General features: G+C 36.4%; 1 pseudogene across 1 annotated transcript; it reads right to left on the bottom strand.

The window, feature by feature from the left end:
• Positions 1–679: 679 nt before the first annotated feature.
• Positions 680–13,757, bottom strand: LOC308343345 (large ribosomal subunit protein eL20-like; annotated as a pseudogene). Its single transcript has 2 exons — positions 13,722–13,757; positions 680–1,225 (listed from the first exon to the last, which is right to left on the bottom strand). The product of its transcript is annotated as a large ribosomal subunit protein eL20-like (transcript).
• Positions 13,758–14,253: the final 496 nt, after the last annotated feature.

Below are 14,253 nucleotides of genomic sequence, written 5' to 3'. Positions count from 1 at the left end.
TAATATTTGGTAATTTTTTCAAAATTTGTCTCATTAATATTTAATACCTTTTATGGCAGCTAGGGTCTTGGAACTTTTCTCTGGTACTTCTCTCCACACCACTGCCCAACTTCAAGGACAAATTTCTAGAGTATTGTATGCATCTCACTATCCTTTACAACTCTTCAGTTTCTAAAATCTTAAACTTATTATCTGAAACCCTGTATCCTTCCAACTTTCCAGTTCCCTCAGTGGCACTGCTACCTACCCTAGCCATCATTCTTCCTCTCCCCTGCATCTCCACCTACTTACCCCATCCCGCACCTCCAGTGACCTAGAACTTTGACTTCCATTAATGAGTCAGTCTGTAGCTGGCTTTGCTTACCTGTTACCAAGTCTGGACATATTCATTGCTTATTTCAACGGGGCTCTCTTCAGATTTTTTATTCTTTTGTTCCCTTAATTAACCTTACACCACAGAAAACTTGCCACTGAGAAAAGGAATCAGTCCAAGCATTTGATTTGTCTTTTCCTTATCTCAGCTGCTGAGGACTTCTAGAGAAACATTACATAGCCTCACTGACCAGGACCATTAAGGTTATGAATATAGAATCTTTTGACTTAACTGAATTCTTCCCCTCTCTCTCTCTCTCTCTCTCTTTTTTTCCCTGGTTTTTCCACGGAGTTTATTTGGGCAGACCTAGGGACAGGGAGGCTCTGCACGTAAAAGAAGCTGCCTCTTGCTGGTGAAGCGTGGCTTGTGTTGGCAGCTCAGGACCTGGCAGGGCATTGGGAATTTGACCTTGGAGTCATGGAACTGCTTGGCTGCCAGTGGGCACTTGCTGGCTGCAGTCTCCTCCACCATTATGATCTGGATTGAGTGGGGCCAGACACAGTGCCATTCATCCATGTGTCAGTAGCACTGGGAGACACTTCCTGCAGTGGTCAGGTCCTGGTCCTCTCAGTACATGTTGTGGTTGCCACTTCCAGAGTCATAGCATAGTCAGGTGCCGAAGTTCTTCACCCACAAGGTGGATTTCTTCAACACCTGTCCATAGGCAGACAATTTATAGATAATTTCCCCTGAAGACTTCAGTCTTCAGCTGAGATGCAAAGTACCAGAAGTGAAACTTGGCAATGCCATGATTAGGAGCAAAGATTCACTTGGATAGAAGATAGGAGTGTGCCTTTTGGAGGTGGGCAGGCTTCGCCACACCACCTTGTACTCTCACAATGTGCCTGAGGCCTTCAGGGTGCACTATCTGCTCTCACTGCCACCCATGAAAGGAAGTGTTAACTGGATTCTTAATAGTGCCTGATACCTTGTTCTTTCCTTTCTATTGGTTCCACTTCTCTTTTTGTTGTGGCTCTTCCAGTGTTACCAAGCTACTAACCCTTACCCTCAACAGATGTCTTGGATTATTTCCTGACTGAGAAAACAAGTCATCAGTGATAAAATTTCTTACTGACTTCTCCCTTTAGCATCTATCACAGATCCCTCACATTGGGCAATACTATTTATCTCCCTTTCTCCTCCAATTTCAGAGAGTGAAATACCTTTTCCTTTTCAGGGTTAGTTCTCCAACTATGTTCTTGATATCTCTTTCTTCTATGTACTCTAGGAACTACATTCATCAAATTTCTCCTCACTCTCTTGGATCTTCAAACACATCTTTCCCATGGACCCTTTCTTAAAGCAAACTAAAATGTTTACTTTTCCCTGTCGTTAAGTAATCTCTCCTGCAACCTTACATTTCCCCAAGTTAAATTTCCATCTCTGTCCTATTCACATTTATACTTTAAAAATGACTGAATTCCCCATCTCCTACTCATCAATTTGCCCAATGTAATCTGTCTTCTATTTTACCCATTTTCTCAAATACTCTTTTGAATACTGACTATTGCACTCCCTATTTAATAAATGAAGGTTTTGTTTTTTGTCTCACTTCAACATGGTCACAAAGTGACATTGTTGGAGCCTCATGTTTTTAGTTAGATTGTTTATATTCAATAAGAGAACATTATATTCTTAGCTGTGAGTGCCAGGCCAGCTTCTAACAGTACCCAGGCCTTGGTGTTAGTGTCAGCCAATTCCTGGATATTAAGGGGGTGATTTTCTCCTTCTCAACAACAATGATGGTGATGATGTCAGTAACAAATGATAAGTGCATTTGATGCTTATATTGTTACTGTTTTAAATGATTGATAATATTAAATCCTTTTAATCCCCACAGCACTCCTCAATAGGTACTGTGGTTTTCTCCATTTTGTAGAAATTAAGACACCGGAAGGGAAAATAACATAAGAGAACAACAAAGCTGATAATATTTAGAGAACAGATATATCAGCTATTTCTTACATACCATTGCATAGTTCCCAATCGTACTTGTCTCAGGAACTTGGCCTCTTATTTTGCATTAGCTTCCTTGTGATTGTGTAACCAACAATTCATCAGTGCCTTTTCCATTCATGCTGAATCTTTCTTGCATCCTGCCACAAGACATCTCTGTTGCCACTGAGGCCCACTTCTATCTTTGCATGAGCAAACTAGGAAAGACAGGGAGCTAAAGCTTTTGGAGCAAATATTTAATGTTGCTGAGAGTTGGTGAGTATTCTCCATTTCATCCTCCACATGGACTAGTCTGAAATATGATAGTTCAAATGCCCTCTTAGAAGACTGTCCTACAATCAAGAGATCAAGTGTGTTTAACGTAATACTGAATATTTGTTCTCTGTACATCCTTGACTCACCCAAATTTCTCTTCACTTCTGCTTCTTTGGAATTGTCCTTCCTAATAAACTGGTAGTATACAAGCTTTTATGCCAGGTTTTGCTTTTTGAAGAACCTAGGCAAATTGGATCCAAACTGTGAAAATTCCACCGGGTTGTCTATAGTCTGTTCTTATCATATAGAGCATAGAGGTTGACAACATTGGCTTTAGAAGGTAAGTCTCAGTTGGAGTCTGGATATTGCCTCTAATGAGTGATGTGACCTTGAATAATTTATTTAATCTCTCTTATCCTGTCTTAAAAACTAGGGGTAACAGTACCTATTTAAATAGCTCTATCTCCCTATCAAGGGTTATGACAAATTTAATAGTTTTCTGTGTCTAGCACACTGTCTGACATATAACATGAAAATATTATTTTTTGTTATCATTATTAATATCTTTCAAAACTTGTTCTTTTTCCTTCATTCCAGTATATGTGAACATTAATACCACCCAAATGAAACAAATTTTAAGGAAATCATTGTCTCTTCCATCTGCTTCAACTCTTTCTCCTCCCAAACTTTCATCATATAATTGCTGAATAACTTAATAATTATTTTATCTTTCAAATACTCTCTCATATCCATTCTTTATTAATCTTTCTATCCTTTTCCCAGTATCTCACCATAATTTTCAATAATAGTGTACCAAGTGAAATGATTTTTCTTGCCTACTCTCCTTGACATGTCATAGTCTATCCTTTACTTTTCTCAGTCTTTTAAAGCATATCCCCATTCATCACTAATACTACTGAATTGTAATTGATTACTTATTTCTCTGTGACTCTAAAGGGTTTACCTGTCTTGGCAATATTGGTATTTTGGGATGTTTAATTATTTTTCATGGGGGCTACTGTTCTATTTATTGTAGGATGTGTAATAGTACCTCTGGCCTCTACCTAGTAGATGAAGGTAGTGTCCCCTCCCCAGTTGTGACAAAGAAAAATATCTCCAAACTTTGCCATATGTCCCCTGAGGGTAAAACCACCCTGGTTTAGACCACTGCTCTAGAAAGTGAGTCCTGTTTAGAAAACTCTCTAGAAAGTGAGTCCTTTACAGACAGGGGTTATGTTTTATTGACATATATCCCTAACACCAACCACAATGTTGGAAAAATAGTGAGTATTCAACAAATATTTTAATAAATGAATGAATGAGTCCTCTCTCCAAAGCATTTTTTTAACCTCTAGCCACTCTTCTATCTATAGCTTTTAGCAGTTTGCTGTGCCTATGTCTGTTTCCCCAATTACAATGTATGACTTCCTTATATCCTTAACCCCCACAGAATGAATGGAATACATTAGGTTCTCAATAAATCCTTATTCAGTTATATTTAATTATAAAATTATGTCTGTATAGTCCATGAATATGTTCAGGCCATGTTTTTCTCATTTTGAAGCTGCTATATAACAATTGTATGCTCTCACATCTTGCATAACTTTCCCTTTGTGAGACTTGTGGCAGCTATAATTAACAACTGTGTACCCAATTGTTTAATACCTATCTCTGTAGGGTATTTGAGACTGAAGACAGTGGATACGTCTTTTTTCCCCCTCCCACGTGGCTAACATAGAATTTGTGCAGAGTACATATTCAGTAAATTATAAATCTTTGTCAAATGAATGAATCGAAATGAATTCATGCTATTTCTAAATGACATGGAAAACTTATGTACTTGGAGAATTTGGTTCAATATATGTATCATGGTTCACTGATTTATATGATGCAGCATCTTTGAGCCTATATTATGAAGTTTTAAAAAGTCTCATCTTTGTCAAATTAGTGAAAAAGTAATTTGCCTCTCTAAATCACTTCACAAAAGAGAGGACTTGAGGCTGTCATAAGTCAATACAGATGTTTGATATCCCAGACTTGCAATCTCTTGTTGCTCAGCATGTTCATTTTTTTCCGGTACTAATGAATTAGCCCACAGATCTTAATTGACATATTGACCTTGAAAACTCTAGAAAATGATCTCTTCTGCCAGCTTCATTATCTATGGCTTTATTAGCCAAGGAAATTTGACAATAAAACATGAAACAATCACAATTAATCTACATACAAATACTATAAATTATACTTCTATCAAGTAAAAAAAAAAAACCAAAACAGTGTAATCCCTAACATTGGATTGCACAAAAACATTTTAGTCTCATATTCCAAATATAAAATGAGTAGCTTTGTTCTGTTATTGTCTGAAACTACTTATTAGCCTATACTTTTAAAATCTCAACAATGAATGTTTTATAAGAATTTCGTAGAAAAGAATATTGTTTAAAGACTCTAAATTTAGTGTCTTTGAGGAAAGTTCTCACATCAGAGGAAATCAGCATGCTGTCTTAAAGAACATTAAAACTAAGAGAGAAAAAATTCTCTTTTCATGCATATTGTTGTGTATTTTCTTTCCTTACCATGGTTTCCAGTTGTTCTTGGTAGGGATCCCAATTTTAGAATATGCGGTAGACATCTGTACTATAGAAGCTAAAACTAAAAATTGCTCAGGAGAGACTAAGATATGGCTTTTCATTTGACAAGAAATTGGAAGCAAAGAAATCATAGTATACAGCCTGCAATAAATAACCTCTAATAGAAGTTTGACATTTTTTTTTCAATTAACTGACTTAGAATTTTTTGCTGGAAATATTATGCCAAAATAAATTTGAAAGTGATCCTAACCACAAGCACTCAATTTGGGCACCTGTTGACTCTTCTATATCACACATAACTTAATGAAAAAGACCATTCTATCTCACAAAAGTGTGTGACTATGTTTCTGACAAGGAGTAAAAATTACAAAAGTAATAAACTGTCTTTTTAACTTAAAAGCTACTGAAACTTATGTGGATATTTTATTTTAGCTAAAAGCATGTCTATTATGTATGATTTTATTCCTTTTTAACTTATACTGAATACACAGATATTTTCCTGGACATAAAATGTGTTATTATTTTGTTGATCAATTGCCTGTAGAATCATATCCGAATCCCCGAGATAATAATGGTCATTCTTCTATCTACCTTTCTGATCTTATTCCCATTTGTCCCTTTGTTCCTGTCCTTGTAATTCTATGCAGTATGAAAGCATGCCCAAACAGACAGTGTTTCTGGTTGTGTTACTCCCTGTGCCTAGAATGAAAACCCCATTGTTTGTCTCCCCAGAATATTATACCTTGCCTTTCAAACCTCATTTCGAGCCAACCTTATTTCCTCTCTGAAGCTATCATTGACTCTTCTAGGCAGGCTTAGCTGCTTATTCCTCCACATACTCAACTTCTTTGATCCCCGCCCCTGCCTACCCCCACCACACTCTCTTCACTCTAGAACAAATTATCAGATGTGTTAGTCGTAAAATCAGTGGACCTGGTAGAGTCACTTGCTTCTGCACTGATCAGACCACATTTAGAAAATATCTTTAATTCTTGGCTATTGTAGAGCAACATTGATGAATCAGGGTATGTTCAAAGAAGAAATGTATCTTAAAGCCATTATATCATGAGCTTCCATTTATGCATTTATAAATTGGAAAGAGTAGTATTGGCACTGTTATAAAAGTGCATTAAAATAACACATAAAAATACTGTTAACTTGAAAAGTAAATTTTTATGAAAGTGTTCTATGCCTGTTTACCAACTTTACTCTCCCCGTATTTACTGCCCACCATCTTGAAAGAATAGACTCCCCTCTATGCTTTTGTTTCCTTTATTTATAAACTTGCAGCGAAATTATTTTTAAATTTTTGTTATTTTTTATTAATTATTTTTATTTACATATGATGTATTATTTACCCCAGGGGTACAGGTCAGTGAATCGTCAGGCTTATACACTTCACAGTGCTCACCATATCACATACCCTCCCCAATGTCCATAACCCAACCACCCTCTCCATAACCCTCCTCTCCCCAGCAACCCTCAGTTTGTTTTGTGAGATTTAGAGTCTCTTACGGTTTGTCTCCCTCCCAATCCCATCTTGTTTCATTTTTTCCTTCCCTACCCCCCAAACCCCCCCACTCTGCCTCTCAAATCCCTCATGTCAGGGAGATCATATGATATTTGTCTTTCTCTGATTGACTTATTTCACTCAGCATAATACCCTCTAGTTCCATCCATGTGGTTGCAAATGGCAAGATTTCTTTTCTTTTGATGGCTCCATAGTATTCCACCGTATACCACATCTTCCTTATCCACTCATCTCTTGATGGACACCTAGGTTCTTTCCATAGTTTGGCTATTGTGGACTTTGCTGCTATAAACGTTAGGGTGCATGTGCCCTTTGGATCACTACATTTGTATCTTTAGGATAAATACACAGTAGTGCGATTGCTGTGTTGTAGGGTAGCTCAATTTTCAACTTTTTGAGGAACCTCCATGCTGTTTTCCAGAGTGGCTGCACCATCTTGCATTCCGACCAACAGTGTAGGAGGGTTCCCCTTTCTCTGCAACATTGCCAGCATCTGTCATTTCCTGACTTGTTAATTTTAGCCATTCTGACTGGTGTGAGATGGTATCTCATTGTGGTTTTGATTTGTATTTCCCTGATGCCGAGTGATGTGGAGTACTTTTTCATGTGTCTGTTGGCCATCTGGATGTCTTCTTTGCAGAAATGTCTGTTCATGTCTTCTGCCCATTTCTTGATTGGATTATTTGTTCTTTAGGTGTTGAGTTTGATAGTTTCTTTATAGATTTTGGATACTAGCTCTTTATCTGATATGTCATATGCAAATATCTTCTCCCATTCTGTCAGTTGTCTTTTGGTTTTGTTAACTGTTTCCTTTGCTGTGCGAAAGCTTTTAATCTTGATGAAGTCCCAATAGTTCATTTTTGCCCTTGCTTCCCTTGCCTTTGGTGATGTTTCTAGGAAGAAGTTGCTGTGGCTGAGGTCAAAGAGGTTGCTGCCTGTGTTCTCCTCAAGGATTTTGATGGTTCCTGTCTCACATTGAGGTCTTTCATCCATTTTGAGTCTATTTTTGTGTGTGTTGTAAGGAAATGGTTCAGTTTCATTTTTCTGCATGTGGCTGTCCAATTTTCCTAATACCATTTGTTGAAGAGACTGTAGGCTTTTCTAGATGAGAAAACTGGCTTTCAAAAAGTGAAGTGATTTTCCCCAGGTCTCATATTTGTAAGAAGGACTAAATTCTGTTTCCTGAATCACAGCCTTAGACTTTGTGATATATATAGTCCTCATTAACGAAACAGAAAAATGGCAAACAAACAATAGAATGAAAAATAGAGAGAGAGATGTAGGAGATGGAGCAAATTATCCTGAAAAGGAAAATCCAGTGCTCAACCACCAACAGAAAAGAGGGTGCAAAATAGACAGTTATTGTAAAAATTAAAAGAGAATGATAAAAAGGGGGGGCTGTCCAGGTGACAGGTTAATATATATAACAGGATTGAAAGGACTTAGGCAAATCCATCAGATTTTGCCATTATGTGAATGAACAGCAGAATGTTTAGAAATATCTTCTTGAAATAGAAAGGGTAATGATTTTTATGGATAGGTTCACATTTGCTTAGAATGGTCTATTTTAAGCAGGGTTTTGTTGGTATTAAGGAATAGCTCCACTCAAGTTCAAGAAAAATATGCTTATAGTAAGAATAGACATGTGTTAAAATTTGTCAGAACCCTGGAGAGTAGACTTTTTTGTCCATTTTGGCTTTTATCCAGCACATATCCTCTATCTGTTAAATGATTAGCTACCTGTTGATTACTCATCCTCTTACATAATTATTTATGTTTCAGAACATGGATATTTAGTTTGCCTGGTCAGCTCCAAGTCAAAATCAAGGAATTCTTATTGGTAATACTCTGATACTCCACCTCTACCTGGTAAATGTTCTAGAGAGAGAGAAAGCATTTGTTGGAGCTGACCTCTCCCCCTTTTTTTTTTTTCCTCCAGTCATGGAGGGCTTGGACTAACCTTTGCCCAGTGATCATCCCTTTTACTAAACAGTGTACAGGGAAAGTCACACACTGTACAGCTGAGTCATTTACAGTTGTGTTTCAGAAAGATTCCCTTAGAAGTCATTGTATGTGGGACAGGTTATTATAACTGTAAAATCTTATGTCAGAAAAAGATGATATAACATTTAGGGGGGTGTACTGGGTCATATAGGTAGAAACTGTATTAAATATAATGCAGTGATTTTAACAATGTGTGTTATTTTAAAAAATCACAGATTAAAGTTTTATTGCAAAAGTTAGATGAACATTAATTGTTGGCATTATACCCTAAATGCCATAAAATCTCAATTAAACAAAAAAGAAATACTTTTCCTTTTAAAAAGTAGTTTCAAAGGTATACTAAGAAAAAAATATAAATCATATTGAATGAACTACATGCTGATTTATATTTACTAACCTGTGATGGGAGGGGAACCTGAAAATAAAAGTGATTTTTTTAAAGTAAGTAAGACTTTAAGTAAGACTTATCTGGAAACATGATAACAGAACTCTTAGGAAAGCTACACAATGTTTTTTTTTCTTTTTACTTTCCTTTTTTTTTTTTTTCCCCTTTGGTATCGAGTTCAGATAAAAAAGATGAAATATTTTCTCCTCAAAAATTTGACTCCATTATATTGTACTATTTTGTTTTTCTTCCTGGGCTAAACTGTGCAACTGGAAACGTTTACAACTGAAGTGGAATTGGTAGGGAATCTTGCTTTCACTAACATACTTTATACAGGCCATTTGTCCACATGATCATTTCCCATAATTTGTCACAGCTAACCTACATTCTTACTCCATTTGTTGGTAGTATTCTTAAAAGTCATAGTTACTGACCTACTTTTCCCTGTTCCCTTGCTGGTACCTGCATTCCAGAACCTTTTAGTCTTGCAAGACACTAAGTATTCACTGGTTGCAAACTCAAGGTCATTTCATGAACTGCTTTGGACTTACAGACACTCATCTTCAATCAAAGAATATTAATTTAATATCAAATAAAAGGAACACTTCAGATACTTTTATCAATTTTGGTTTATCCAAGCTATATTTTATTTGATATGCAACTGTAAGTAAGCCACCTAAAATTTCAACCAATTCAGGGGAAAATTATTTAATTTCAATTTTGTAAAAAGTAAGGAGTCTTCCTATTTAAGAAGTTCTTCAGTCAATAACTGCAGTTCGTTTGCTAGGAAGAAGTTGCTGCGGCTGAGGTCGAAGAGGTTGCTGTGGATGAGATCGAAAAGGTTGCTGCCTGTGTTCTCCTCAAGGATTTTGATGGATTCCCTTCTCATATCAAGGTCTTTCATCCATTTTGAGTCTATTTCCGTGTGTCGTGTAAGGAAATGGTTCAGTTTCATTTTTCTGCATGTGGCTGTCCAATTTTCCCAACATCATTTGTTGAAGAGACTGTCTTTTTTTCTTTTGGGCATTCTTTCCTGCTTTGTCAAAGATTAGTTGAACATAGAGTTGAGTGTCTATTTCTGGGCTCTCTATTCTGTTCCATTGATCTATGTGTCTGTTTTTGTGCCAGTACCATACTGTCTTGATGATGACAGCTTTGTAATAGAGCTTGAAGTCTGGAATTGTGATGCCACCAACTTTGGCTTTCTTTTTCCACATTCCTCTGGCTATTCAGGGTCTTTTCTGGTTCCATATAAACTGTAGGGTTATTTGTTCCATATCTTTGAAAAAAATTGATGGTATTTTGATAGGGATTGCATTGAATGTGTAGGTTGCTTTAGGTAGCATAGACATTTTCACAATATTTGTTCTTCTAAACAATGAGCATGGAAAATTTTTCCATTTCTTTGTGTCTTCCTCAATTTCTTTCATGAGTACATCATAGTTTTCTGAGTACAGATTTTTGTCTCTTTGGTTAGATTTATTCCTAAGTATCTTATGGTTTTGGTTGCAATTGTAAATGGGATCGACTCCTTAATTTCTGTTTTCTCTGTCTTGTTGTTGGTGTATAGAAATACAACTGAATTCTGTGCATTGATTTTCTATCCTGTATGAGTTCTAGCAGTTTTAAAGTGGATTCTTTTGGGTTTTCCACATAAAGTATCATATCATCTTCAAAGAGTGAGAGTTTGACTTCTTCTTTGCCAATTTGGATGCCTTTGATTTCTTTTTGTTGTCTGATTGCTGAGGCTAGGACTTCTAGTGCTATGTTGAATAGCAGTGGTGATAATGGACATCCCTGCTGTGTTCCTGACCTTGGCAGAAAAGCTCTCAGTTTTTCTCCATTGAGAATGGTATTTGCTGTGGGTTTTTCATAGATGGCTTTGATGATATTGAGGTTTGTACCCTCTATCCCTACACTGTGAAGAGTTTTGATCAAGAAAGGATGCTGTATTTTGTCAAATGCTTTTTCAGTATCTATTGAGAGTATCATATGGTTCTTCTTTTATTAATGTATTGTATCACATTGATTGATTTGTGGATGTTGAACCAACCTTGCAGCCCGGGAATAAATCCCACTTCGTCATGGTGAATGATCCTTTTAATGTACTGTTGGATCCTATTGGCTAGTATTTTGGTGAGAATTTTTGCATCTGTGTTCATGAAGGATATTGGTCTGTAATTCTAGTTTTTGATGGGGTCTTTTTCTGGTTTTGGGCTCAAGGTAATGCTGGCCTCATAAAATGAGTTTGAAAGTTTTCCTTCCATTTCTATTTTTTGGAACAGTTTCAGGAGAATAGGTGTTAATTCTTCTTTAACTGTTTGGTAGAATTCCCCTGGGAAGTTGTCTGGCCCTGGGCTCTTGTTTTTTGGGAGATTTTTGATGACTGCTTCAATCTCCTTACTGGTTATGGGTCTGTTCAGGTTTTCTATTTCTTCCTGGTTCAGATTTGGGAGCCTATATGTGTCTAGGAAAGCATTCATTTCTTCCAGATTGTCAAATTTGTTGCCTTAAAGTTGTTCATAATATGTTCTTATAATTGTTTGTATTTCTTTGGTGTTGGTTGTGATCTCTCCTCTTTCATTCATGATTTTATTAATTTGGGTCCTTTCTCTTTTCTTTTTGATAAGTCTCTCCAGGGGGTTATCAGTCTTCTGAATTCTTTCAAAGAACCAGCTCCTAGTTTCGTTGATTTGTTCTACAGTTTTTTTTTTTTTTTTTTTTTTTTTTTTTTTTGGTTTCTATTTCATTGATCTCTGCTCTGATCTTTATGATTTCTCTTCTGCTGGGTTTTGGCTTTCTTTGCTGTTCTTTCTCCGGCTCCTTTAGGGGTAGGGTTAGGTTGCATACTTGAGAACTTTCTTGTTTCTTGAGAAAGGCTTGTATCACTATATACTTTCCTCTCAGAACTTCCTTTGCTGTGTCCCACAGATTTTGAACCGTTTTGTTTACACTATCATTTGTTTCCATGAATTTTTTCAATTCTTCTTTAATTTCCTGGTTGACCCATTCATTCTTTAGTAGGATGCTCTTCAGTCTCCATGTATTTGAGTTCTTTTCAACTTTCCTCTTGTGACTGAGTTCTAGTTTTAGAGCATTGTGGTCTGAAAATGTGCAGGGAATGATCCCAGTCTTTTGGTACCAGTTGAGACCTGATTTGTGACCCAGGATGGGATCTATTCTGGAGAGTGTTCCATGTGCACTAGAGAAGAATGTATATTCTGTGCTTTGGGATGGAATGTTCTGAATATATCTGTGATGTCCATCTGGTCCAGTGTGTCATTTAAGGTCTTTATTTGCTTGTTGATCTTTTTCTTGGATGATCTGTCCGTTTCAGTGAGGGGGGTGTTAAAGTCCCCTATTTTATTGTATTATTGTTGACGTGTTTCTTTGATTTTGTTATTAATTGGTTTATATAGTTGGCTGCTCCCATGTTAGGGGCATAGATATTTACAATTATTAGATCCTTTTGTTGGACAGACTCTTTGATTATGATATAGTGTCCTTCCTCATCTCTTATTATAGTCTTTGGCTTAAAATATAATTTATCTAAGAATTGCCACCCCCCAGCTTTCTTTTGATGTCCATTAGCATGGTAAATTTTTTTCCACCCCCTCATTTTAAATCTGGAGGTGTCTTTGGGTGTAAAATGAGGTTTTTTTTAGACAGCATATTGATGGGTTTTGTTTTTTTGTCCATTCTGATACCCTGTGGTCTTTTGATTGGGGCATTTAGCCCATTTACATTCAGGGTAACTATTGAAAGATAAGAATTTAATGCTGTTGTACTGCCTGTAAGGAGCAGGTGACTGTTACTGTATATTGTTTCTGTTCCTTTCTGGTCTGCTACTTTTAGTCTCTCTCTCTGCTTAGAAGACCCCTTTCAATACTTCTTGTAGGGCTGGTTTGGTGTTTGCAAATTCTTTTAGTTTTTGTTTGTCCTGGAAGCTTTTTATCTCTCCTATTTTCAATGATAGCCTAGCTGGATATAGTATTCTTGGCTGCATATTTTTTATTTAGTGCTCTGAATACATCATGTCAGTTCTTTCTGGACTGCCAGGTCTCTGTAGATAAGTCTGCTGCCAATCTCATACTTTTACCATTGTATGTTACAGACTTCTTGTCCCAAGCTGCTTTCAGGATTTTCTCTTTGTCACTAAGACTTGTAAGTTTTACTATAAGATGACGGGGTGTCAACCTATTTTTATTGATTTTGAGAGGGGTTCTCTGTGCCTCCTGAATTTTGATGCTTGTTCCCTTTGCCGTATTAGGGGAATTGTCTACTATAATTCACTCCAATATACCTTCTGCCCCCTCTCTTTCTTCTTCTTCTGGAATCCCTATTATTCTAATATTGTTTCATCTTATGGTATCACTTTTCTCCCAAATTCCCCCCTCATGGCCAGTTGTTTGTCTCTCTTTTGCTCAGCTTCTTTATTCTCCGTCATTTGGTCTTCTATTACCACTAATTCTCTCTTCTGCCTCATTTATCCTAGCAGTAAGAGCTTCCATTTTTTATTGCACATCATTAATAGCTTTTTTGATTTTATTTCTCCATAAAGGTCTTTTATTACTCCAGACAGGTTTCTCTAATATCCTCCATGCCTTTTTGGAGACCAGCTCTCACCTTGAGAATCATTATTCTGAAGTCTAGATCTGACATATTACCAATGTCCATATTGATTAGGTCCCTAGCCTTCAATACTGCCTCTTGTTCTTTTTTTTGTTGTTAGTTTTCCACCTTGTCATTTTATCCAGATATGAATATATGAACAAGAGAATAAAATACTAAAAGGGTAGCAAAGACCCCAGAAAAATATATGCTAACCAAATCAGAAGAGACCCCAAATTGGGAGAAGAAAGGGGGTAAAAAGAAAAAAAAAAGATATAGATATATAGATATAGATATAGATATAGATATAGATATAGATATATTAGACTGGTGAATAGAAAAGAGTCACCCATTTGATTTTGGGTGCATTTTGGTCTCTTAGAAGAAACTACCTCCCAAAATTTTAAAGAAAGAAAAACTTATATAAATACAAAAATAAACGTAAACTCAATAAAGGAATGGGATAAGACTGTAAAGATGAAAATTTAAAAAAAAATCAAGAAAAGGAATTCATAAGATAAGTTGGTTGGAAAAGGAAAGAAAAAAA

This window comes from Martes martes, assembly GCF_963455335.1.
Source record: "Martes martes genome assembly, chromosome: 5".
Lineage (NCBI taxonomy): Eukaryota > Metazoa > Chordata > Mammalia > Carnivora > Mustelidae > Martes > Martes martes.
This window is presented reverse-complemented; position numbering and strand designations above follow the sequence as displayed.